The sequence below is a fragment of the Pleurodeles waltl genome, chromosome 1_2, assembly GCF_031143425.1.
Source record: "Pleurodeles waltl isolate 20211129_DDA chromosome 1_2, aPleWal1.hap1.20221129, whole genome shotgun sequence".
NCBI classification, from domain to species: domain Eukaryota; kingdom Metazoa; phylum Chordata; class Amphibia; order Caudata; family Salamandridae; genus Pleurodeles; species Pleurodeles waltl.
The window spans coordinates 970,203,950-970,228,266 of record NC_090437.1 but is presented as its reverse complement, the minus strand read 5'-3'; positions in this window follow the sequence as shown (position 1 = coordinate 970,228,266).

Genomic DNA, 24,317 nt, shown 5'->3' with positions numbered 1-24,317 from the left:
AACCCCATTGAGAACCTGTGGTCCATCATCAAATGTGAGATTTACAAGGAGGGAAAACAGTACACCTCTCTGAACAGTGTCTGGGAGGCTGTGGTTGCTGCTGCACGCAATGTTGATGGTGAACAGATCAAAACACTGACAGAATCCATGGATGGCAGGCTTTTGAGTGTCCTTGCAAAGAAAGGTGGCTATATTGGTCACTGATTTGTTTTTGTTTTGTTTTTGAATGTCAGAAATGTATATTTGTGAATGTTGAGATGTTATATTGGTTTCACTGGTAATAATAAATAATTGAAATGGGTATATATATTTTTTTGTTAAGTTGCCTAATAATTATGCACAGTAATAGTCACCTGCACACACAGATATCCCCCTAACATAGCTAAAACTAAAAACAAACTAGAAACTACTTCCAAAAATATTCAGCTTTGATATTAATGAGTTTTTTGGGTTCATTGAGAACATGGTTGTTGTTCAATAATAAAAGTAATCCTCAAAAATACAACTTGCCTAATAATTCTGCACTCCCTGTAAAGTTGTGTGTTTACTGGTCACCACACTCTGTGGGAAGTCCATTTAGGTGAGAATTAGGCTCAGCTGTTGAAATAATAGCTGACTGTTGGAGACCCTCAGCTTACCGCGAAGGGCGTGCCAAGACAAAGAATTACTTCAGAAATGCACCTCCCAAATGAAACACCACATTCTCTCTCATGTCCTCTCCCTTCCAAATGCCCCTCCTGCTTTCAAAATACCTCCTCACTACCGGGAGAGTGTCTCTGCTTCCCAGGACCCTAAACTCATCACCCTAAGAAGTACCAAGAATCTCAGAAGATCTCTTAATACTCTGATGCAGCATCCTGTTGCCCCTGACAGAAGGCTGCCCACCCCCTTGGGAAATCTGTGAAATGTAATACAATTGACAATGTCATATATAATGTCCTGACTGTATCCTGGAGGAATGCAATTTTAAATGTAAAGCACTCATTATGTAAACATGTTCTTCATCTCCACCTCCAAGACATGCAATTTATTGTATTGCATCAATCGGCATCTCTGTGTCTGTGTTGTTTTAGTAACAATTAGCATTTCTGAGCACTGCAGCAGCACCATAAAAGCGCATCTCTTCGGGCTAAAAATATTAGGATAGTCTGGTGATTTAAATACGAACAGCATGTTGACTTTTAGTCAGAAAGATTTTGAATTCAACCATGTGAGTGTAACTCCCCTTCATTATATCCCCCACCAGTACCTGCCCCAAAAAACACCATACCCTTCGCTGCTAACTTAAGTACAAGAGAACTCTCTGAGACAGACTGACCTGGCACTGGCATACTGCTGTACTGTCCCTCTCTCTAGGATCACTGTCACAGCAGAGTGTTGCCAGCGCTGAGCAGCCCTATAGTTGCAGTGTGGCCTCCCTAGATGCTGGCTTCTCATCTTCCTTCCTCTTCCTGCTGCCTGAGATGGCCATGCCTGGCCAAGGAGCACTGGAAGGGTGGAGCAGCCCAGGGGAGGGGGGAAATGGACTGGAGCTTCCGGGGCTGTAGTTCACATCTGCTCCCCCTGCTAGTGACACCGCTGTTCCACACCTTCTCCTGCTCTGTTATGCAGCACAATCAGTAGATCCAGCAGCTCCCAGCAGCAAAAGGGCATAAGGTGGGTGGTAAACTCAGCCATGCAGCGGTCAGCAACATTTGGAGTGCAGAGTGGCAAAAACTCCACGAACTCCACCCACCCTTTAATGACACAAAGTTAATTCTCTCTTTCTTTGAGAAGACACCCAAGTACCCAGATCAAGTTCCTTACGTACATGACTGAAATTTCCCACTGGATGAAGACCAACTGTCTAAAGCTGAACACCCACTAGACCAAAATTGTGATATTCGAAAAGACCACATCACGGTGGGACTCCATCTGGTGGACAAGAGAACTAGAGACAACACTTACCCTCACCATCCTCACCAAGAACCTCCCAATCATCATCAATAGCAAACTCAACATGACCGCTCAAGTCAATTCTGTCACTGCCTCATGATTCCGTAACCAGAACATGGTGAGGATGAATTTCAAATGACTCCCTATCGGCACCTGTAAATTTGTCATGCAGGCCCTGGTCACAAATAACAGGACTATGGGAACACTCACTATGCCGGGATCAGCAGAAAGCTCAACAGAAGGCTGCCGACCGCTCAGAACTCGGTGGCAAAAAGCATTCTTAACCTCACACAATGCACTCACATTACACCACACCTGAAGGAGCTCTACTGGTTCCAAATTCACAAAAGAGCCCATTTTAAACTTCTCACCCACAATTTCAATACACTACATAACAATGGCCCAGTATACCTCAACAATTGCATCTGTTCTCACTAACCTTTCATATACCTCCGCACTTCCGGACTCTTACTTGCACAAATTCCACACATATGGAAACCAGATTCAGCAGTTGAGCCTTCTCCTACATTGCTCCTAATGTGTGGAACGACCTGCTGCAACAAATAAGAGCCTCCTCTTCAGTTCTTGAATTCATCAAGAAGCTGAAGACCTGGCTTTTTGAGTAGTCGTAAGAGGTCCTCGGTTTGCCTCGACTCACACCTGCTCAGTGCGAGGATACCCTCCTGAGTGATAGTGTGCTCTACAGATCTGCATAACCTAACATAACATAGCGTAACATAGCATAACATACCTGGAGCTCTGTGCAACTATCACAGAATTTGGAGCCATAAAAAGGAGGAAGTTGGTTGATAGCCTGTGTGACAAATCCTATTATCACCATTAGAAACTTACTAGGTTACTTGTCATTTAGACTAAAGTCCAATCGGAAATTAGGACACAAACATCCTATTAAATGTTTGCATTACTTTGTATGTATACAGTATGCACAGGATATCTCTATAGTGTGAATCTTACCAAAAGGCAGTGAAGCACTGCACAGGCTCAAAGAAAAGCATAAAGATAATGAGTAATAGGAGAGAAAGGCAGGTTATGGATAGTTATTGATTGTGGTGTAGATTAATTTAGGAAAACCGGAGCACTGTTTCATATAGGAGACACTTACGAATTGAGTGTCAGTTTTTCTTATTGTCACCGACCAACATTACTTCAAAAGCTTGCCAAATGATTGCCACATTCGCTGTGTTTACGAACACCTGGCACCGTACACCTCGTACACCCGCACTCTCATCTGCGAAGTTCTACAAGGATCCTCCTGAAGTGCGACCGTCATCAACACATACATGATCCCTTTAGCAAGCAGGAATTGTTTGCAGGGTGAAACATTTTATAAACATGTCGTGGTCAAGCCCACGGATACAGATGTTTCGGTATGTAAAAATGACGTGGATGTGCTGTGCAGCGGCGACTCTTCAGTTACCCTTCTGATCTAGCCTGACAGTGTGTCTTCATTTGTTGACGAGCGAAGCCGAAGGATCAAATAAATATTGCAGAGGGGCGAAAATAAACATGCCAGCAGAAATGAATGTGTCCCGTAGGACCACATGAACAAACGCTTGGTCTGTGAGTGGCACAAATAGGAAAGTGATCGTCTGCAGTACATGGTTAGGAATGAAGTCAAGAAATCAAACGCCTTTTCCCCAGGACCTCAGGATCAGGACACAAATATTCATCCTATTAACCAGAGGTCTAAAGGTCACTAAGTAGAAAGACCAGCACAGACTGTGTGCTCCAGGTGGAATCTTGAACCTTCTTGTTGTTTGTGTAATTATTTCTTGGATTCCAAGAAGGATTAAGCTGAGCTGTTCCTGGTCTGTGCCATTTTCAGTGTGCGATAAAGCTTGGAGCATGATGCTGCCACAGGCTACAAGTTGCTATTTTGAAGCAGGATGCGCAGAACTCAGAGATAAAAAGACTGGCGATGCCATTAAGCTTCAAAATGCAGCAAAGTTCTTCTGGTGACCCGATGCATCTTCTGTGTGATAATCTTTATATCCTCATTTGCAGTGCGGTACTTAGTAACTGGCACCTATCATCTTTTACATCTTCAGTACTAGAACGTCTCACCGGAATTGAACAGTACTGTTACTCATAGCAGAGGAGTAGGTTCAGAGAGGCCGCTCAAGGCTTATTTGTTCCACATTCCCTGACCTTTCGGCCTGTTGTATTTTAATGGCATGCTTTGGGGCCAATTGGTACTCTAAATACGAGTGTGTCCCCCCGAACTTTCAAAGAGTGTTTGCCTGAGGCATCCCACCTTTCCCTCCTCGGAGATAGGTGCAGGGCAACTGAGAAAGACAAAAGAAAAGAAATTGGAAATTAACTCCTCATCTGGTTCCACTTAAAAGGAGACCTCAAAATTCAGATCAGCGTATGGCAATTCTGCACCACTTCTGCATGAATGCCCTTTCCTATTTAAGACAAGCATTAGCAAACCCAAGAGGTCTTGGTTCAATGTGCTAACGCATGCAGCATAAGCACATTAAAGCCACACAAAGAAATGAAAGGCAGTGCTACTTGCCATAATTGCTTTATTCAGTTACACTTCGCAGTCTACCCCTCTTGAGAACGGTCACTGTCCTTGATTGGAGGATGTAAGTAATATATTTCACAGAAGTGTGAAGTGTATGTATCTATACATCACCCCGTCTACAACATTCTGTATGGAATTGGTAGTGCAAGCTGATAGCAGATACAAGAAAATATAGCAGGTACATAAATGGAAACTCCACTGACCATCTGTGGTATTATCATTGAGATGTGATAAATGTTTGAGCTCTCTATAAGGTCTTCTGTAGATGTTTAACTCGTCCTCAAATTGTTCAAACGTATTAGCATTTCTCTCAATAGACCAGTGAGCTACTTCTATGTTTGACATGTTGACAATTTCACATACTTTCAGTTCAACCACATCCTACATGGCAGAAGGGGGTTGAATCTATACTGCTCCGTTGACATCTGAGAACGTGTGGCCACGTAAACAGAATGAAGAATCCTCATCGTATTTTGCCTCACGTTCTCGGGTATCACAGACGTTTTCTGTAGGTTTCTTCACTAAATCTCAAGAACACCATGACTGTGTTGGAGCACGAGTGATTAGTTTGATCTTTTGTATTGTTAATGTTTCTCTTGGCATTGGTGTGTTAACTCTTTCACAGATTCTAATTATTTTACACCTTAGCCAATTTGGACCAAGAGACAAGATAAAAATGTCTTCGGCAAAGAGCCCCTTTCGTGGGGTCATGTTGAGCATTGCAGAGACAGCCCAGTGGGGAGTACATCCCAATGCCACCAGTGGTAGGTGAGAGCATGTGCTTCTAAGTAAAGATACCTCTGATGACCTATCTGGGTTCGCTCACCCAAATTGGTTGACTGTATCCAAACTGCAGAACTACACACTTGTTTGATATATAAATAATTGCAGAGACCAGGTAATGCTATGTCCTCTTCTGTGTGTTTTGTACAATCCACTGAGAAATCTGCCGCCAATTTGTACATGCTCAGAGTAGGCAGCAAGTGTCAGTGTGAGGGACAGGACAGTGGAGTGAGTGGGAATGGGAGTGCAAGGCAGGCTTATGCCTGTGCTCTTGTCCCCAGCCCCTTCAGTATGAAACAGATATATCTGACCCAGAATGATCAGGTCCACAGTTTGCAGAATGAAGACCCGATAATTCTAGACCCGGAGACCCCAGGATACTCATAGTTGTGAGAGCTGGAATTCCTCCCGGAGAAATGTATCTACTCGTAATGAGGAACCAAGGCTTACCATTCTTGCACACCAGAAGCTAAAACGCATGATTTAAGACATCGTCAAAGGAAATGTATATTTCAGCATTATTTATGGGCATAATGCATTCATATATGTGAAAACACACACTTACGTTTTGTGCATGCAACTTGTTGCCACATTCTTGCTGGTCAGCTACAATCGTATGTGTTTTCTGCACAGCAGTATGTGTAAACCTGCAGATCTCATGATCAAATCCTAGTAAAATAGCTAACTGGATTTAGGCAATGGAAGCCGAGATCAGAAGAATTAATCTGGGAGTCATGTGCAAACTGCAAATATCCATGTGTGACCTTCTTGGCATCACTTTAGAGAGCTAAATCAAAATGTACTTCTTTGAATGTCATGAGTAGAGGAAGTGCCAACATGTTGGTCTGTTTGGTGTGGCAGAAAATATACATTATTACTCTAAATATACAAATAGCCCTGCTCAAACTATAAGTAGTACTAACTGGACATGCTATTTTCCATACCTCTAATGTAGACAGGAATCAACTTAACTGTTCTCTCTTTCCCTTTAATATTTATATTTTAAAAACATTACTTGTTTATGTTGTAATTCATATTTTTGATCTTTTTTTTATATTTTTTTTAAAGCCTTTATTTACTTTTTAACTGAGAGCACATCAGTACATCGATGTATTAAGTGCATAAATGATACAGATAGCAATCGGCTCAGGGCATATAGACCATGGGGGTCATTCTGACCCTGACGGGCGGCGGAGGCCGCCCGCCAGAGTTCCCCCCTCCAGAACACCGCTCCGCGGTCATAAGACCGCTGCGGTGATTCTGGCTTTTGCACTGGGCTGGCGGGCGGCCGCCAAAAGGCCACCCGCCAGCCCAGTGCAAAAGAGCCTTCCCACGAGGACGCCGGCTCAGAATTGAGCCGGCGGAGTGGGAAGGTGCGACGGGTGCAGTGGCACCCGTCGCGTATTTCAGTGTCTGCAATGCAGACACTGAAATACAATGTGGGGCCCTCTTACGGGGGCCCCTGCAGTGCCCATGCCGTTGGCATGGGCACTGCAGGGGCCCCCAGGGGCCCCACGACAACCCATACCGCCATCCTGTTCCTGGCGGGAGAACCGCCAGGAACAGGATGGCGGTATAGGCTGTCAGAATCCCCCATGGCGGCGGAAAACCGGCGGGAGACCGCCGGTTTTCCCCTTCTGACCGCGGCCAAACCGCCGCGGTCAGAATGCCCTGCGGGGCACCGCCAGCCTGTTGGCGGTGCTCCCGCCGACCCTGGCCCCGGCGGTAGTGAACCGCCGGGGTCAGAATCACCCCCCATGTGTCTATACATGTTGGTAAATGTAGAGCATTCTCAGCTGTGCTTAAGTGTTTTAAAAATAATAACGTTCAGAATTAAAATGTAGGCTTACACAAAAGCAATGCTTTTTAATACAAGTAAAATGCACTAGACTGTCACATTTACGCGTATTAGGCTTGAAAAGTTGAAGCTGCACTTTTTGTAAAACTGACCTAGGATAAGAATGTGAGATTTTTAATTTCTGACAAGCTGTCATGCTGTGAAAATGATGACTTAATGTAGAAGAAGTTAGTTACGACCTTCCCATAGGCATAATTTTCATTTAAATCAACAACGTATTAAAATGTTTTAGCTTAACTCTGCAAAATATTTCTAATCATACAAAGGCTTAGTACATTGCACAAATAAGTAGCTTGTAGTTTATTAAAATGATGTAGAAGCTTAAACAGAAAACTGTAGTTTTAATAATGAAAGTAAATGATGAGAACCTTTGTGGATATGTACAAAGTAATTGATAAAAATGATTTACTTAAACATTGCTGTCTATGGACTATTGTTTCTCAGTAAGAATATTACAAAAAGTTCTTGTTCCCATAAGGGCTGCGGAACCTGACTGGCTGAAAGAAGAAGAAACTTATTGTGAAAAGTTTAGATATGCTTTCTATTAGTGCGTGTTATTAGTGTAGCTCAGACTCTCTCAAGATTCATTCACTTTCCCTGCCCGAATCTATGCTGCTCTGAGACTACTGAGTTTCTTGAGCCTCTCTTTATGGGAGGTTCTCCTTTGATTGATAACTGATATCTAACTTTGCAGCGTTATGCTTTAAACCTCTCTATTTGGAGCTCTTCATCGGTTCTGTTTGACACCTTTTCTCATGTTCCAAAATTAATTCTTAAAATTAGGGTTTCTTTCTATCATGAAACGCTCTTAAAGCATTTAAGCCCATATTTATACTTTTTTAGCGCCACATTTGCGTCAAAATTGGGGCAAATTTACAAAATACAATTATTGTGTAAGTTTGCGCCGATTTTGCATCAAAAAACGACGCAAATGCTGCACTAAAAAAGTATAAATATGGGCCTTATTCTGCTATTGATTGATTAATGTGACTTATTAACTATTGATTGATATTGATGATATTCTATGCTGATTTCATTAAAGATTGAGCAAATAAAACAACTGATAAATAAAGCTTTTGAACTCATACTAACTCCCATCATTGACTGAAAATAACAATTGAAATTGTGATAGCTATTTAATTGATGTGCAGCACCTGGTTAATCTCAGCATATGTCCGAGGTCCGTTGGCCTGTTACGTGGGGATTTCTACATTGATGAGTTAATAAACCTTACTTCGTAGACCTCTGTTTAACTGAGATCACCTCTCCACCAGCTACGCATTAACCCACGTGCCAGATAGATTCACTTCCTTGCAGAAGATCACAAAAGATTCAATAAAATGTGAGTGCTGCAGTAATTTGGTATATTGAGACATTTCACTGCACCGTATAGCTTCTTTTTAAACACTTCCCTCACTTTGGCCTCAATTGTTTACCAGAAAGGATTTCAATAGGTTCCAGGCATCTTGTGCACTGGCAGCCAGGCGTAACATCCTTGAATGTCTTGTATCCATGTTCATGTCTGAGGTATATCTGTCCATCCAGCTCATTGCCAACTTGCTCTTCGGTAACAGTAGTGACATTATGATAAAACATTTGGTGTGTTTTGGGATATCATGGTCATGTCCTGACAGTGTTGGTCATATTCTTAACTGTATCAAATATTTGGTGCCAACACAGGGCAGCACTTGGACAGACCATGTGATGTGTAAGAAGTTTGGTTTATCGCCATGACACCTTCAACCTGTATGGGATATTGTCTCATGGTAGTACACCATAAGCTGTGGCACGATACAGAGAATATGAATGTATTTGAAATATATTCGTTTGTGCTGAGCATTAGAAGGCCTGTGCTTGACTTGTTCCTTATGATAGTCCTAGACTATCTCAGTAAATGAAGGACCTACGTAAATTTGTCAGAGACGTTTGGCTATATCTGTCTTTTGTGGGCGCAGTTTTAGAATATCTGCGCATATTATTGCCCCTGTTTGCTGAGTTCTAGCCAGGTCGATTTGTCTGGCTGCTTGCCCAGCCTGTAGTACAGTGTGACCGCTACAGAAAACTCACCTTCTTTTTCCTTGAAGGATTGCAACAATAGGAACTGGTAGTCCTGAAAAAGATCCTCGGACTTGTGTAATCCCATGTTAAGGAGAGGGGCTTCAAACCTGCTTCAACTGTGGGAGGCAGGTATAGCATATCAGTTAGTGATTTTTGCTGTGAATATATGATAGATATTGTCTAGTATTTTCACTTTTTATGCCATTGCTTGGTATGTTGTAAATATCATGCATGTTTTCTCAGGGTTAGTCACAAGGTTATGATTGTTTTGAGAGAGCGATGTTCCACCAGCCTTTGTAATAGATGGGTATGTCTGCACCAGTGGCGACAGGTGACATTTGAAAGTGTTGGAGCGTAAATGGTTGGTATGGCTTTTATGTAGCGAGCGAGTTCAGTGGACAAATGTGGCGTTCAGGGAGTGGGATTTCTTCCCTGAGAAAAGTTTGAAAAAGATTGGCAAATTGTGCATTTTAAAGCAAATTTTAATCATGAATTTAGTGAGAACGCAAGAAAGTTTATAAAGCAATTGTGAACATGTAGTCTTGAAATATTACACACCAAAAACTTCCCCATAGCTCACTGCATTAATATGTTCAACATTTACTGTAGTTTAAAAATTGTACAGTGCAACAACTTCAGGCCCTTTAAAATGTGTTCTTGCTCAGTGTCTTGCACTGCATGCAGCATTGATTTTGAAAGGAAGTGCTCTAACCAGGCTTGCAGAAGCACTCACAGCTGCTGGCTGCAACCAGTCATGTAGGAATATGTGAGAACACAGCTTTAAAGTGGATGGAAAAAGCAGGGGGACTCTAAAAGTGGCATGGCTTCTTTGATTCCCGTAATGTACCACCTGACTGGTATTTTGTTTTCTCTCTCTTTCTGTTGTTTCATCCAGATATATAACACAATAACTGACTAAGGGCCTCATTACGAGTTTGGTGGTACCAGCTGGGGTCCACCTCCCCCGCCAGGCAGCACAGACCGCCATGGTCCCCTGGCCACCAGAGACCACATTTCTGCTGGACCTACTAGGAGGTTGCACACCACCAATGTGACCGCAGCGGTCCAACCACCACGTAGCAGAAGGTCGAAATGGACAATATAAGGGGAGACACTCACCTGCAGACAGCCATACACATCTGGAGCTGCCATGGAGCCATTCCTAAATGTCATGCCACTGCTCCTGCTCACCGAAAGACAACAGATTAATTGCCGACGTGGACGACAGCAACTGTAAGTACAAAAACCTACCTGTATCATTGATATTAGAAACAAAACTTGTACCACTAGCAAAGACTTCATAAGGTGTTACGCCACAGGCAGCAGCTACACCTAACATTCAACACACTCACATACTGCAACACGTACACCGATACAGTCACAATACCCACACTTCAGCCAGCACACACACATTGCATGGCAATACTACACATACTACACATGTACGCCCAGCTACACAGCACAGGTTCAGGGACACAGAAGGCCACACAACATACACACACACAGCAACAACAACACAACTACTGCACATATACAAATACATTCCACACACTCACACCCAACACTGGCCAGGGACTGGCCATGTATACAACACACATATACATACATGTGCCATGGCACACACACAACACCACCATCAAACAACCCTGCTACCGACACACACACATCACACATACATAGCACAGTGGAAACACAATGCTATGCACAATACACACAGAGATAAATAGACAAAAGACATAAAGCGCACCACCACAACATTACCTGCACAGCTGGGATAGGAGATTCAGGACCATAAATGGTAGGAGGCTGCACTGGCAAACATATCACGTTGAACAGGGCCGCAGACAACATGTGCACAGGATTTGGTCCCAGTTGGATCTCAGGGACAAGCAATACCAATACCAATTGTCATGCACCAACACACAATGGGGAAGGGCAAGGCAACAAAGCACACACAACTCAAACTCCATGGGACATACCCCAACACCAACCAGCTGCGAGTGACACACACCTAAATGGACACATACACACTCAAATGCAAAGCAACTAACACAACTCAACACACACCATGTCTCCACTGACAAAACCCAAGAACACATACCCCACATGTAGACAATAGCCATATCAGGTGGACAAGTCGCACACCATACATGCCCACATTGCACAACACGAAAAGAAACACATACCACAACAAACACAAAAACATGCCATGATACCAACATTGCACACATACCCATGACAAAACATTCACCCTTCCCTTGGGGGACAACAGCACTGCACACAAACTCACATACTGTAAAAAACACCACATGGAGCAGCAAGCAGCCCAAACACACACAACGACAGGCACACAACCAGTATCACTCAGGAACAACAGAAAGCTAGGGAAGGAAATGCAGGACAAAGGTGTATCCAATAAACCAACAACAGGTTGGATTTATTATAAAATAATGTCTGTCAACCAAAGTCCAAGGCCATAGGCCAGTCCAAAAAACAGTCTTGGGTCCCTACTTAACTACTGACTGCCAAGTAACCTCCACAGGTAGAGGCATCAAGGGGGGGCAAGCAGGTACCTGAGGGATTATCTGAGGAGTGTGGGGAGGTTGGGTTTTGGTTTGGGAGGAGGGAGGAGGGAGGAGGGGTGGGCTTTTTCTTGGTGGGGAGGGGCATTGTTGCTTGCAGTGGGGGCAGGGGAGGCCTTGGAGGTGGAAGGGGGGGACTTTGGGAGGGGAAGGATCCTTTCGGTGGTGGCTTGGGGCAAACAGGGGTAAGGTCAAGCTCACAAAGGAAAACGTTTTTAGACACATGGGGATGGTCATCAGATGGGGTTGGGATTTTAAAGTTGAGGGAATGGTTGTCTTGCATGTAGGTGTGAATGGCTTTGGTGTGTGTTTGCAGGAGGTGTGCTTGTGTGTGGTGGATGTCTGTTGGGTGGATGGGTAAGTTACAGTGTTTATGTGTTTTGGACTGAGGGGGGTGGTGGTGCAGAGGGATGCTGTGGTGTGTGGGTGGGTGTCTATTGGGGTGGACACTGCAGGTATGGTGGATGTGCTACATGTAGGTGTTTCTGTGGCTGGGGTGTATGCAGGTGTGGTGACTGGGGTGGATAGCTAAGGGTCTGCTGGAGTGGTGTCTGCGGGTAGAATGGGTGTGGGGGCTTAATCAGTGACTGTTGTGGAGGTGTCTGTAGGTATGCTAGATGTCATGGGTATGATGGTGGGGTGGGGGGTGACTGTTGCTGGGTCTGCAGGTAGATTTTGTTTTTGTGTGCTACCCTTGTCTGTTGAGGTGGATGCATGCAAGTCTGTCTCTGTGCTTAGGGTAGGTCGGGGAAGGGGGGATTTGGACTGGGAAGAGGAAGGATGAGGGTGACGGAAGACAAGGGGTGACTGGCTGCCATCAGTGTGGAGGCCAGGGCCTTAAAAGATCTCTGTAGGCCAGCAGTTGCACTGTGAATGTCTTCCAGGAACGCGTTGCTCTGCTGGACTTGGACTGCTAGTCCCCAGATGGCATGCGGTGGACTGATCCATAGAGATCGACCTCAGGAGGTCAATAGCCTCCTCACTGAGGGCAGCAGGGGTAACAGGGACTGGGGCAGAGGTGCCTGTGGCAAAGGAGACACCCACCCTCTCGGGTGAGCGGGCATGGCCAACTGGGTGGGGAGCAAAAGGGAGGGTGGTCAAAGAACAGAGGGTGACAAACAAAGATGGTACTAGGGTGGTCCCCGATGGGTCCACCACCACTAAGGAGTGGCCACTGGAGGAGGAATCCGATGATAATGAAGAGTGTTCAGTCTCCCCCATGGCACTCGCCTAACCCTTCTGGCCACTGGGACCCTCTGTGTTGTTGGTGTTTTGACCGGAGGTCCAGTGGCCAGATACTTCCCCACTCAGCACAGCTCCGACTCCTTTGCCTGCTGGTGCTGATGGTGCCAAAAGAAAGTGAAGTAGTGTTATGACATGGACATAACAACACTTCAACCACAACTCTGAGAGACTCAACATACCATTATGTCAAGTGCCCCCCAAATGAAGTGCCAACAAAGTGGCATCATCATGAGCCAATACAAAACCATGCATGCCTTCTGGAATTACAAAGGTAACACAAGAGCAAAACTTGGTCTCAGACAACTACAATAGCATGGATGAAGTCTAGCTAACACACTATCCATACCACAGCTAGGTGACCACTCCAGCCCAAACCTGTGCCACATACAGCATACCCCAGTGAGCCAGTAGCCAACAATTGGATCTCATTGTAAGGTACCCTACCAATTACACAGACACACTCCTATGCACACATCCAACTTGCACTGATGTAATGTATCAACAATAACAGATGTTTTTAAGGAAATGCAAACAAAACTGGTACAAACATGCAATTCCTGGATTAGGAGACATGGAAACATCCATGTCGCTATGGACAGATCACAACAATGTACAGCCCTACAAGTGACACTTGCTCAAAATGAGTCCAGGCGGTAGTAGCAAGGCTACTTAGACATGCACCACATGTGGTGTTGCAAGGAACAACAAGGAAGTCAGGTACTAAACATCATGGAGAGATATATCCTGAATACACACAAGAATGGTCCTGTAAGGCCCAGGCTAGCCCCCACCAATGTCTCACACTTATTTCCATGTTTACTTCTGAGTGTGTTTGTAGTAGACAACTGTACTGTGCAGGAAGGAGGGACACAGACCTTGCAACCACTGACTGAAGGACACCAAATTAAGAAGCTACATCACTACCCACATATGAGGAATGACAAGTATGGCATCTGTCTGTGGATGAATCTCTGAGCCCAAATGCATGTGATACAAACATCACGGTAAGTCAATCCATGATGTATCCCAAAAGGCATGGCATAATTCCCAATCAAAACACAGGTGTTGTAGACCTACAACCAACATTCCACATCAAGGGTACAAATGATCATGAAGTGGATCCACACCCTGGCCCTACCTGTCATGTCCACCATGGCTACTTCAGTTACACATGACTAAGGACTTACTATGAGGCATGAATGTTACTGTCTGACAACATATGATGATGGCACAGTCCAGTCTGGGACATCACAGTAAATGGACAACAATTTCAGATGTACCTTTACATCTTACAGATTCCAGATATCATCCCATCTGCATGGCTAGCACATGCCTACATCTAATACATAGCCATGTATCCTAGTGGGAATGAAGCACATGACACATAGGCAACTGAAATGTTGACTACAATGATGACACATCACCCATGACAATGCATTCTCTCAGGCCACACACACATCTGGCTGGGATTGCCAGACTACCACTCAGCAGCTGTTCCTCCCCGGCCTCCAGCTCTCCCTGCTGGCCTCTTCACTGTATCCAATAACACCACTTCCTTTCCCAGGGACACTGGGGAGATGGGTTCCTTTTCAAGTGGAGCTCTGACTGCACATTTCCTTTTTCCAAGCACAGAACCCCCCAATGCAAATACTGCCCATGCCCAATATCAGCCCCCGTGTACACACAGAATAGAAGGCGAAACGAGCCAAGGTTTGTCTTACCTGCCTCAAGTCAATGATGTCTGAGTCCAGAGTCCCCATAGCTAGTGGCCTGGCTCTCTGCCTCCCTCTGCCCCTGATCTGCTGGGGACCATGAAAGAAGGGAGACCTGCATCCGGAGCTGGTAGCGGTGCAGCCCCTCAGAATCAGTAGCAGATCCACGCCAACAAGGTGGCAGAATGAAGTGCAGCCCAGTTATGGGTCACACAAGTGTGGATTGTCTGTGCTTGCGCTGTGTGTCACATAACTGGGCTATAGACTAGTTATGGTCCACACAGTGCATGCTCAGACAATCTGCCCATAACACTAGTGTGGTGAGCTCTGCTAGCGCTAGCGGAGTTTTTGGACAAACTCTGCACTCCAAGCGCCAAAAACTCAGTTGGCTCCACCGGCAAAGCGGAGCTCACCACACACCCTTAGACATGACTACAAACACTCCCCAACAGGGTGCCCTACACCCCCCCCCCAGCTCAGGCCCTGCACTGACCTGGTAGGCCAACTGTGACTTATGTGGGACATGAGCTAGCCACATGACACTGACCAGGAACACAATGGAACACATCACCCAAAGTGGCAAGTGACATGTAAATCACCCAGCAAAGAACTTACACAAACATCCACTAGCTATGAATATCACCCACTGCATTACAGTCCTTACAAGTCACAGGTAGCCTAAAGACTGACTCATTGTGCTTGGACCACAATGAAGGAATTGACATGTTGAGCACACAAAGGCCCATATTTAAATTGTTTTAGCGCCGCATTTGCATAATTTTTTTATGCAAAAGTGGCGCAAAACTAAAAAATGTAATTGTATTTTGTAAGTTTGCGCCGCTTTTGCGTAAAAAAATTATGCAAAGGCAGCGCTAAAAGAGTGTAAATATGGGCCAAAGTGTAAAGCCTGTCCATGCGTAGACATTTGCATATACAGATGCAGGCATGTGCTACTTCAAGGGGTGGGGTCCTATATGTCACATCAACAAAACAATACACACTTCAACACAAGTGTGTTCATGAAACTTAGAGTACCTTAAGAGAAACCTGGGCATGCATTGTACATGTCCAGCTTTATGCCAAAACCACAGATTCTAATATCATAGCAAATCCGTTAATAACGCACTGTTTGGAGATGTGCAATGCCCAAAGTGCAAGGGGCATGCACAGGACACATCTGAGCTGGATGAAAGAGACAACAGGACTGTGCGATCAAGGGACCTGTCAAGGCTATGTAACACACATTGTCAGAGTAGAAAAGAGCAAATCATTCACAGGCATGATTTAGCATCACATGCTGTGCAGGGGTACAGGGTGTGGGCACAGTGTCACATTTACATTGCAAAAGGGAAGCAATACCAGACCAGATTTCAACTTCTGCTGTGAGTAACAAAAGACAGGCCCCGGTCTCTGCAGGCTGAGCAGACAGACCTACACAAAACACCATATCTGACAAATCACATGCGTCATAGTACATCTTGTAGCCTACAGTCAATTGACAGTGAGTGTCTATGTGCAGAGCTGAGGGGCATTGTGAGTCATTACCTGGCTGCAGAAGAACAGTCCAACAAGGCCAGATGTGGCCAGAGATCACAGTGCAAACTCAGAAAGAGCTCAAATAGTGATCAACCGACACATACAACATGTATTTGCACCTCCTGCTGTCATGCACTCATGTGACCACACATGAAACACATTCTATGGCAAGAGCTGACTGGGTATGGAGGTCATGACACCTCACATAGTCATGTGCATCCAACACAATATGGGTCAAGAAACACCCAATACACACTCACCACATTGTCTCAGGACTCCAAACCTGTCACTTGACATAGATACAGTCCCATGGACTCAACAATTATTGTACACTGTCAGCCCATACAGGGCTTTGAGGACATAATCTGACAAGCTGGGCCTAAGCCTAGGACGACTAAATGTAAGATGAGTAGAGATATAGAGAAAATTGTGCAAATGGGGCACTTACCTGCTCCTCTGGTGCACCATAGAGTTGTTCATACAGGGGTAGGACCTCATCCACCAGTTACTCAAGTTCTTCTGGCGAGAAGGCAGGGGCCCTATCACCTGTTGGACGAGGCATGTTTGCTCCCAGAGGTGGTACACAGCAGCTCAGTTGGTGGGGGTCTTGCTGGCAGCAGTTTCAGGAGTCAAGTGAGGAATTCAACAGAAGATGGTGGTCATGTCCGCCACATATGCGACCGTTGCTGCCGGCGGACACTGCCATTGGCCAAAGACTGCCACAGGCAGCAATGTTATCCAATGTCAAAGTCCGCCACAGTAGCACTTCCTACTGTCATGATGACGTCCGCCAGTGGTTGCGGGCACTTCTTAATGTCTAGTGGGGTAGGTGAGGCAGCTGCCATTTTAGAGGCATACAGTGTAATGTAACGCAATTTCAGATGCGTTACAATTTCAGAAAGTGCTGTCCTGGCGAATCTTGAGTGCTGGCCTTGTCCTGTCTTCTATGTCAATCGTTTTAGTGTGCATATTGGTACGTGGTCCAGCACATATGACAACATGATTGGGGGGAGAGCCACCACCCTCTCCTCCACGGGCATTCCTGGATTTGGGGCACTGAATCACAGTAAGAGTTGCAAGTTAGATGCATATATTGTTGCTGTTCAGATTGGGGATGTGTACACATATGTTGAAAAGCAAGGGGGTAATGTGTTACAAAAATGTTAAAATGTTAGTCTTGATGAGTGCTGTGTATCACGGTTTCAGTGAGCGAGTGAGTCCGTGGCTCACAGAGGAGTGACACCAGGAAGTGGTCAGTTGCTGGCAGTGCTTGGTGTCTTGCCAACTATACCTCCTGGATGCTTGGTTGGATGTCCCTGCTTGCTGGGAGATCAATAACTACAGAGGCAGGGGTGTCTGAGGTGGGTATTTCCCCTGGCAGAGCCTCCCTTCCAGTGGATGGCATCGATGAAGGGCCTGGTGTGGATGTGTCAAAGGAAGAGGCGTGATGTTGTTGCTTATCCCTGCTCATGGTACTGTTAATGTCCCGAACATCCCTGTTAGGGAGCCCATGTTGGAACTGTGGGCGTCCTACAGTTCCGGTATCTCATGATGGAAATCTCTCTGTAGGTCCTTGATTTCCCTGAGTTCATTCAGTACCAGGCCCATCATGCCTTGGGAAATTTGGTAGGCACCCAAGACCTGGCTGATGGTGTCTTGGACAGGGGCATTACCAGCAGCCTCTTGCTGCTGGGCCACACCATCCCTCCCATGAACCCTAACCCAACGTGCCTGCACCCTGCGTGCATCCTGCCCTCTCCACTAGTTTCAGGTCCAGCATTGTCAATGTTGATAGGTTGTGACTCAGGAACCTGGACTGGGGAGCATAAGATGTATGAGACTGTTGTAGGGACGTAGGTCTGGACATGACTTCCTGCCTGTGATGTTTAGAGCACAGGGCTGGGAGGAGTCGATGTGGTCAGGCTGAGGCTGACTTGTGGCATCTCCCCAGGTTGGCCAGATGGGCCAGAATTGTCCTCCACATCCAGCGGTCTAGTAGTGTTTGTTTCACTGAGGGTATAATCCATGGTGATAGTGGCAGTCTCCCCTGTGTTGTCGCCAATCGCATTCCCAGTTGCAGTGGCAGCACAACTTGTTAATGTGGAGAGATAATGTTAGGAGTTATACTGTGACATCTACCTCCAATAGTTGACAGTGACGATGGGCTAGGGCCATGTTCACATTGTATTTGCAGATTTCCCTCCTGTGACAGGTACACATATTGTCATATGTACTGAGCCACATACCAATTACTGTTCAGTGACCTAGCCTCAGACTCTCTGGAATCCTTAACTGTTGGAGGGATGGTAAGAGTCTCATGTCTTGCCAGCAGTGCAGGCATGACATTGGCTGGGTAGGATGTTGTTTGAGTCATCTTGAAAGAAATTTGTTTGACATGCAGGCATTGTCAGGACCTTGGATGATGTGTGATAGTTGTCATCCTGTGGTCAGTGCATTTTGGAAGTGACTGCTGCCAATGCCATACAGGAGACACATCTTGGGGTCTTTAATCTGTGTAGAAAGTTCCTAGGAGACAATTTGAGCTGTCCTTCCTGTCTGCACTATTTTCATCTTGGCATGTTAGCCCCAGATGGATCTGGGTGTGTTGCCACATCACAGAGTGTACTATGACCTGTATCCTTGTCCCTCCTAAGTGTATCACATTCATTGTGGGTTCAGGGACTGTGGCACAACATTACCTGGACAGTGGTCTGGTGTTTGCGGTTGCATGTCCTGGTCCTCCTAGAATTTATTCAGACATTACTATTGACACAACTCACAGTTCACATTGTCTGTCCTCTGAGGTGAACTGACTCTCATGACAAGTATACTACGAGGGATAATTAAGCATATGCAGAGTGGACTGGAAATTGGATTTGACAGACAGAGTCTCCAGGCCTCAGCAGTCATGTGACTCCCTGTACTAAATGCTGTTTTTCAATTAGACTCTCCGAGGTGTGTACATCTCATGAGTGTGTTTTCAGGTAAAGGTATGTTTTGCAGGTGTACTGTTGCTTGCAGTGTGAGTTAGGGATCCTCCTATGAGTGTTAACCATTTCAATCCCTGTATTCCACACATCGTACAGTTGTTCTCCTGTCAGGTGAGTACAGTTGTATGGGTAATTAGTTGGAGAATGGTCATAGTAGCAGAGCACACAGTTGTGGCTGAGATAGTGAGAGACCCAGTGCCTCCTGGTCATAGCATTCCTGTCATTGCCTGTCTTACCTACACACTATACAGTTGTGATTCCCTCTGGTGAGTACAGTTATGTGGCTGATTAGGTGGACAATGGTCATAGTAGCAGAGCACACATTTGTGGTTGAGTGTAGTGAGACTCCCAGTGACTCCTGGCCCTAGCATTCCAGTCATTGCCTGTCCTAAACGCACACTATACTGTTGTGTTCCCCTCAGGTGAGCACAGTTGTATGGCTGATTAGATGGAGAATGGTCATAGTAGCAGAGCACACAGTCGTGGCTGTGTATAGTGAGATTCCCAGTGCCTCCTAGCCTTAGCTGTCCTGTCATTGCTTGTACTACCCACACACTATACTGATGTCATCATCTCAGGTGGGAACACTCTAATGGGAATTAGACAAACAAGGTCATTTTGATTAGGTTACGCTGTTCTGGTTCTAGTGATAGTGGAACAGTGCCTTCTGGTATTTGTAGTTCTGTCAGTCCCTGTATAACAGCCAGTATATAAAGTTGTTGTTGCCCTAGGTGAGTTTAGTTCACATGTTGGAGGGCAGACAGGGGTCTATGGACAGGTGGACAATGGACTGTTAAGTGGGGTGACACAGTAAGTGGCAAGAGGTAATCAGAGAGCATGCATGACATAGCATTTAGGTGCCATTTTTGTTGTTGTGACTTACTTGACTCGACTCCCCCAGGCATTCCAGTCACGCCCTCTGGGTGGAGGATGGCCAAGACCTTTTCCTCCCATGATGTTGATTGTAGGGGAGGAGGTAGCACCACCGCCAGTCTTCAGGACCGCAAGCTGATGCCTGGACACAATGGGACGGACCTTCCCCCTAAGGTCGTTCCATCTCTTCCTGATGTCGTCCCTTGTGCATGGGTAGCTGCCTACAGAGTTCACTCTGTTGACTATCTTTTGGCATATTTCCATTTTCCAAGCGATAGTAGTTTGCTGGACTTGGGCTCCAAATAGTTGTGTCTTTACTACTATGATTTAATCCTCCATGACTCTTAACTCATCATCAGTGAAACAGGGATTTTTCTGTGGTGACATGGGGGTGGAAATTAACTTAAAAAAGAGGTTTACTAGTTAGATACTGTGCAATGAGGAGGTGATGGGGTGTACATGGAGTGTATAAGTGCACATATGTGTGGTGGGTGTCTGTTGAGGGTGTGGGATATGTGCTTAGTGCAAGTTAGACGAGTGCCTGATCTATGGTTGGTGAAGTTTTTGTGCAGTGCTCTGGCTTGAGTTTGGCGTGGAGATGCATAGGATTGTGGTGTGTAAAAGGGTGTGTTTTATAGTGTGGTTTGTAGGTGTGTCGAGTGTGTGAATGTGTGTCAGCTATGTTGTTTTCAAATGGAGCCAATGTTGTGTTGTGTATTACTGTGGTGACCGCTGTGGTTTGCAACAGCCTTGGAAAACCGCCATGGCGGGAGTGCCATCTCAATTTTCACCTTGTAATACGTTCGGTGTTTGGTTGACGGGCTGGCAGTGCCTGCTTGTGTAGCTCGTAATACAGCGGTCTGTATGCCTGCCAACATGGCGGTCTTTGGGCAGCCACCACCATGGCGATCTAGAGAGAGGCCAACCCACTGACAGGCACGGTGAGGAACTCACACTGAGCCTTCAGCCTCAGTGCTAGAACTCTCAATCAAGGTTTGTCATAAACACCTGTTGTGACTCAGCTCAAAGTGTGAACTATACGAGAGTAATAATATGTATGAAAAAAACACAAAACACAAACAAACACAGCATGATGAAAATAGCTAACATTCTAAGGGAATGCAAGATTGAGAAGAACATGTGAAATAGGAACTAAATCGCAGACATGCATTACCTTAATGCTTTAACATTCATTGCTCGGAAATCAATTTGTGCTTTTGGCTTTAATAAGTGCATGAATATAGGGCCCAACAGGGACACATTTCAATGTCCATTTTAATGCCATATAACATAACCATATCCCAGAACTATGAAACCACAAACATCTAGCATGTTAGAGCATCTGTTTTTAAAATCAAAATATGTCCAGAGTGGGATAATACATTCTAGCACCATTGCGGTGATCAATTTAAATAACTCAGACCTCAATAAGCACCAAGTATGCACAACATACTGTAGGCATGCATACACACAGCATTTAAATTGTTTTTCATTTTTCTGGTTTTGCACAAATCAAAACAATATATGCACATATTTATTACTTTGTGCTTGACTTCCTTGAAAGCTAAGGATATTTGGATCAACTTTGCCAGGGAGCAAAAGCCCAGGATGACATTTGGATCAACTTCACTGGGGAACAAATACATCAGCTCCACTTCTAAAGGGGCAGCAACCTACAGCCACGGCATGGGTGTCACAATGGGAAGGTCAGGGTGACCAGCGTAATATACCATAATACATTTTTAGCATTAATACTTACCATTGCTGAGGACAAGGTGCCAAATCTCAACCTGCCCTCATGGAACGGAAAATGTTGGATATATGCCTGTGAATGACATCTGGCCTCATGCATAGATACAGCCTGCAATGACCAAAAATGTGATGCTGGCAACATCACTGGCCTACAGTGGATATCGCCAAAGACTCCAAGGGCTCTGAAGGGCTTTGGAAAGGTAAGCCCTGTATAGTGCATCACACTGCAATTAGTTGATTTACTGCCAGCTTCATTTTCAGAGTGAGGCAGGCAGCCGGGGACAGGAAGGCCAGATTTAAATAAATAGATATACTTAATATATTTTGCAGAAAATATTTAGGCATTTCGTAGGGTTTCATCCCCAGAGCCCTAAAGCAGAAATGGCCCTTGGTCTGCACCATGGAGAAGCATGATATCAGTTGTAGATGGAGTGTGCTTGAGCTACTAAGAGTTAAAACTAATGATCTGGGAATGTCGGTCCTCCGATGTCCACTTTGTTTATGAGTGTTGGCCAGCTTAGTTCCCGCCTACCTGCCCACATAAGTCCCCAACGTGTTGGTTTAAGTTTCCTGAGAAAGGTTAGAGACTAGCATAGAAATATTCAAAAACAAGTACAAAGATTTGGGGATGATAACCATCTTAATGACAGCTATTCTGACAGTCATGGATAGCAATAGTTACCTATAAATATATATATATATATATATATATATATATATATATATATATATATATATATATATATATTTTATATAGAAATAGGGTCTTTGGTTGGCAGTCAGGTTGGCCCCTGTTCATGCAAGGATCCTCACTCTAGTCAGGGTAATGGAGACACACTTAGTTAACCCCAGCTCACTCCCTTGGTAGCTTGGCACGAGCAGGCAGGCTTAACTCAGAGACAATGTGTTAAGTTTTTGTACCAACACAACAAGTAATACAGTGAAACACTACAAAATGACACCACACAGGTTTAGAAAAATAGTAAATATTTGATCTAAATACTCAAGACCAAATGCAATAAAATTCCACAATACACCATTAAAAATATGATCTTAGCACTTAAAAACACAAAAATAGTGCCTAGAGGCACAAATGCTGTAATTTGATGTTAAGCGTCGTCGTGGCGGATTCGTTTCCTACAATGTGATGTCACTTACGCTGTTTACAGAGTCGTGCGGACTTGCAAGTACAGTACCTTAGTAAAACAAGTAGAAAACAGGTCAGTGCACGGAGTCGGGGAGCGAAGCGTTGCTGGATCCAATGCGGTGTCAGTTTCCGTGCTATGGGGTAGAGGAGCAGGGGTGTCGTGCAGCGGCATCGGGTCCTTACTGCAGAGCGGTGGAGGTGAGGCGGCATCGGTTGTGAGGTGTTCGGCAAAGTCACATTGCTGCAGGGTGACCTCACACGGTTGTGATGATGTCACAGGGTCGCAGGCGCTGCAATGGCGTCGGGTGTCACTAATGTCGGTCTTACGACACTCCAATCTCAGCGAGGTCGTGCAGGTTCAACGGCTGCGGCAAAGCGAGGCCTGCAGAGTTGTTGCGCTTCTGTGAGGTCCACGGCTTCGGGGCAGGTGGGGTTTGGGTTTCTGTGCAGCAGCATCCTAAGCAAAGTTGCACGGCATCGTCCAGCATCATTAGACAGGTTTTCTTCAGGAATTCACCTCAAGGGGCCCAGGAACTGGAATGGCACTCTCTGGCAAGCTAGAATCCACAGTATGAAGTCTCAAAACTGGATGGTGAGGATTTTGCTGTCCTTGAGGCTTCAAACCAGGAGGCAAGCTCTACTCAAAGCCCTTGGAGAGTCTTCTTCAAGCAGGAATGCACAACAAAGTACCGGTCTTTGTCCCCTTTCACAGGCAGAAGCAGCAACTGCAGGGCAGCCAAACAAACCACAGTCACAGGCCGGGTCAGAACTTCTCCTCAGCTCTTCAGCTCTTCTCCTTGGCAGAGGTTCCTCTTGGTTCCAGAAGTGATCTTGAAGAAATCTAAAGTCTGGTGTTTTGTGTCCACTACATGCCTTTGTAGGCAAACTTCAAAGGAAAGTCTCTGTAGTTTACAGGATCCTGCCTTGCCCAGGCCAGGCCCCAGATACACACCAGAGGGTTGGAGACTGCATTGTGAGAGGGCGGCACAGCCCATTCAGGTGTAAGTTTCCACTCCTCGCTCCACCATGCACAGATGGCTCATCAGGATATGCAGGCTACACCACAGCATACTTTGTCTTACTGTCTAGAGGGGATTCACAAACAGCCCAACTGTCAAACTGACCCAGGCAGGGAATCCACAAACAGGCAGAGTCACAGAATGGTTAAAGCAAGAAAATGTTCACTTTCTAAAAGTGGCATTTTCGAACAATCTAAATAGAAACTTTACTAAAAGATGTATTTTTAAATCGTGAGCTCAGAGACACCAAACTTCATATTTAGATATGCTATCAAA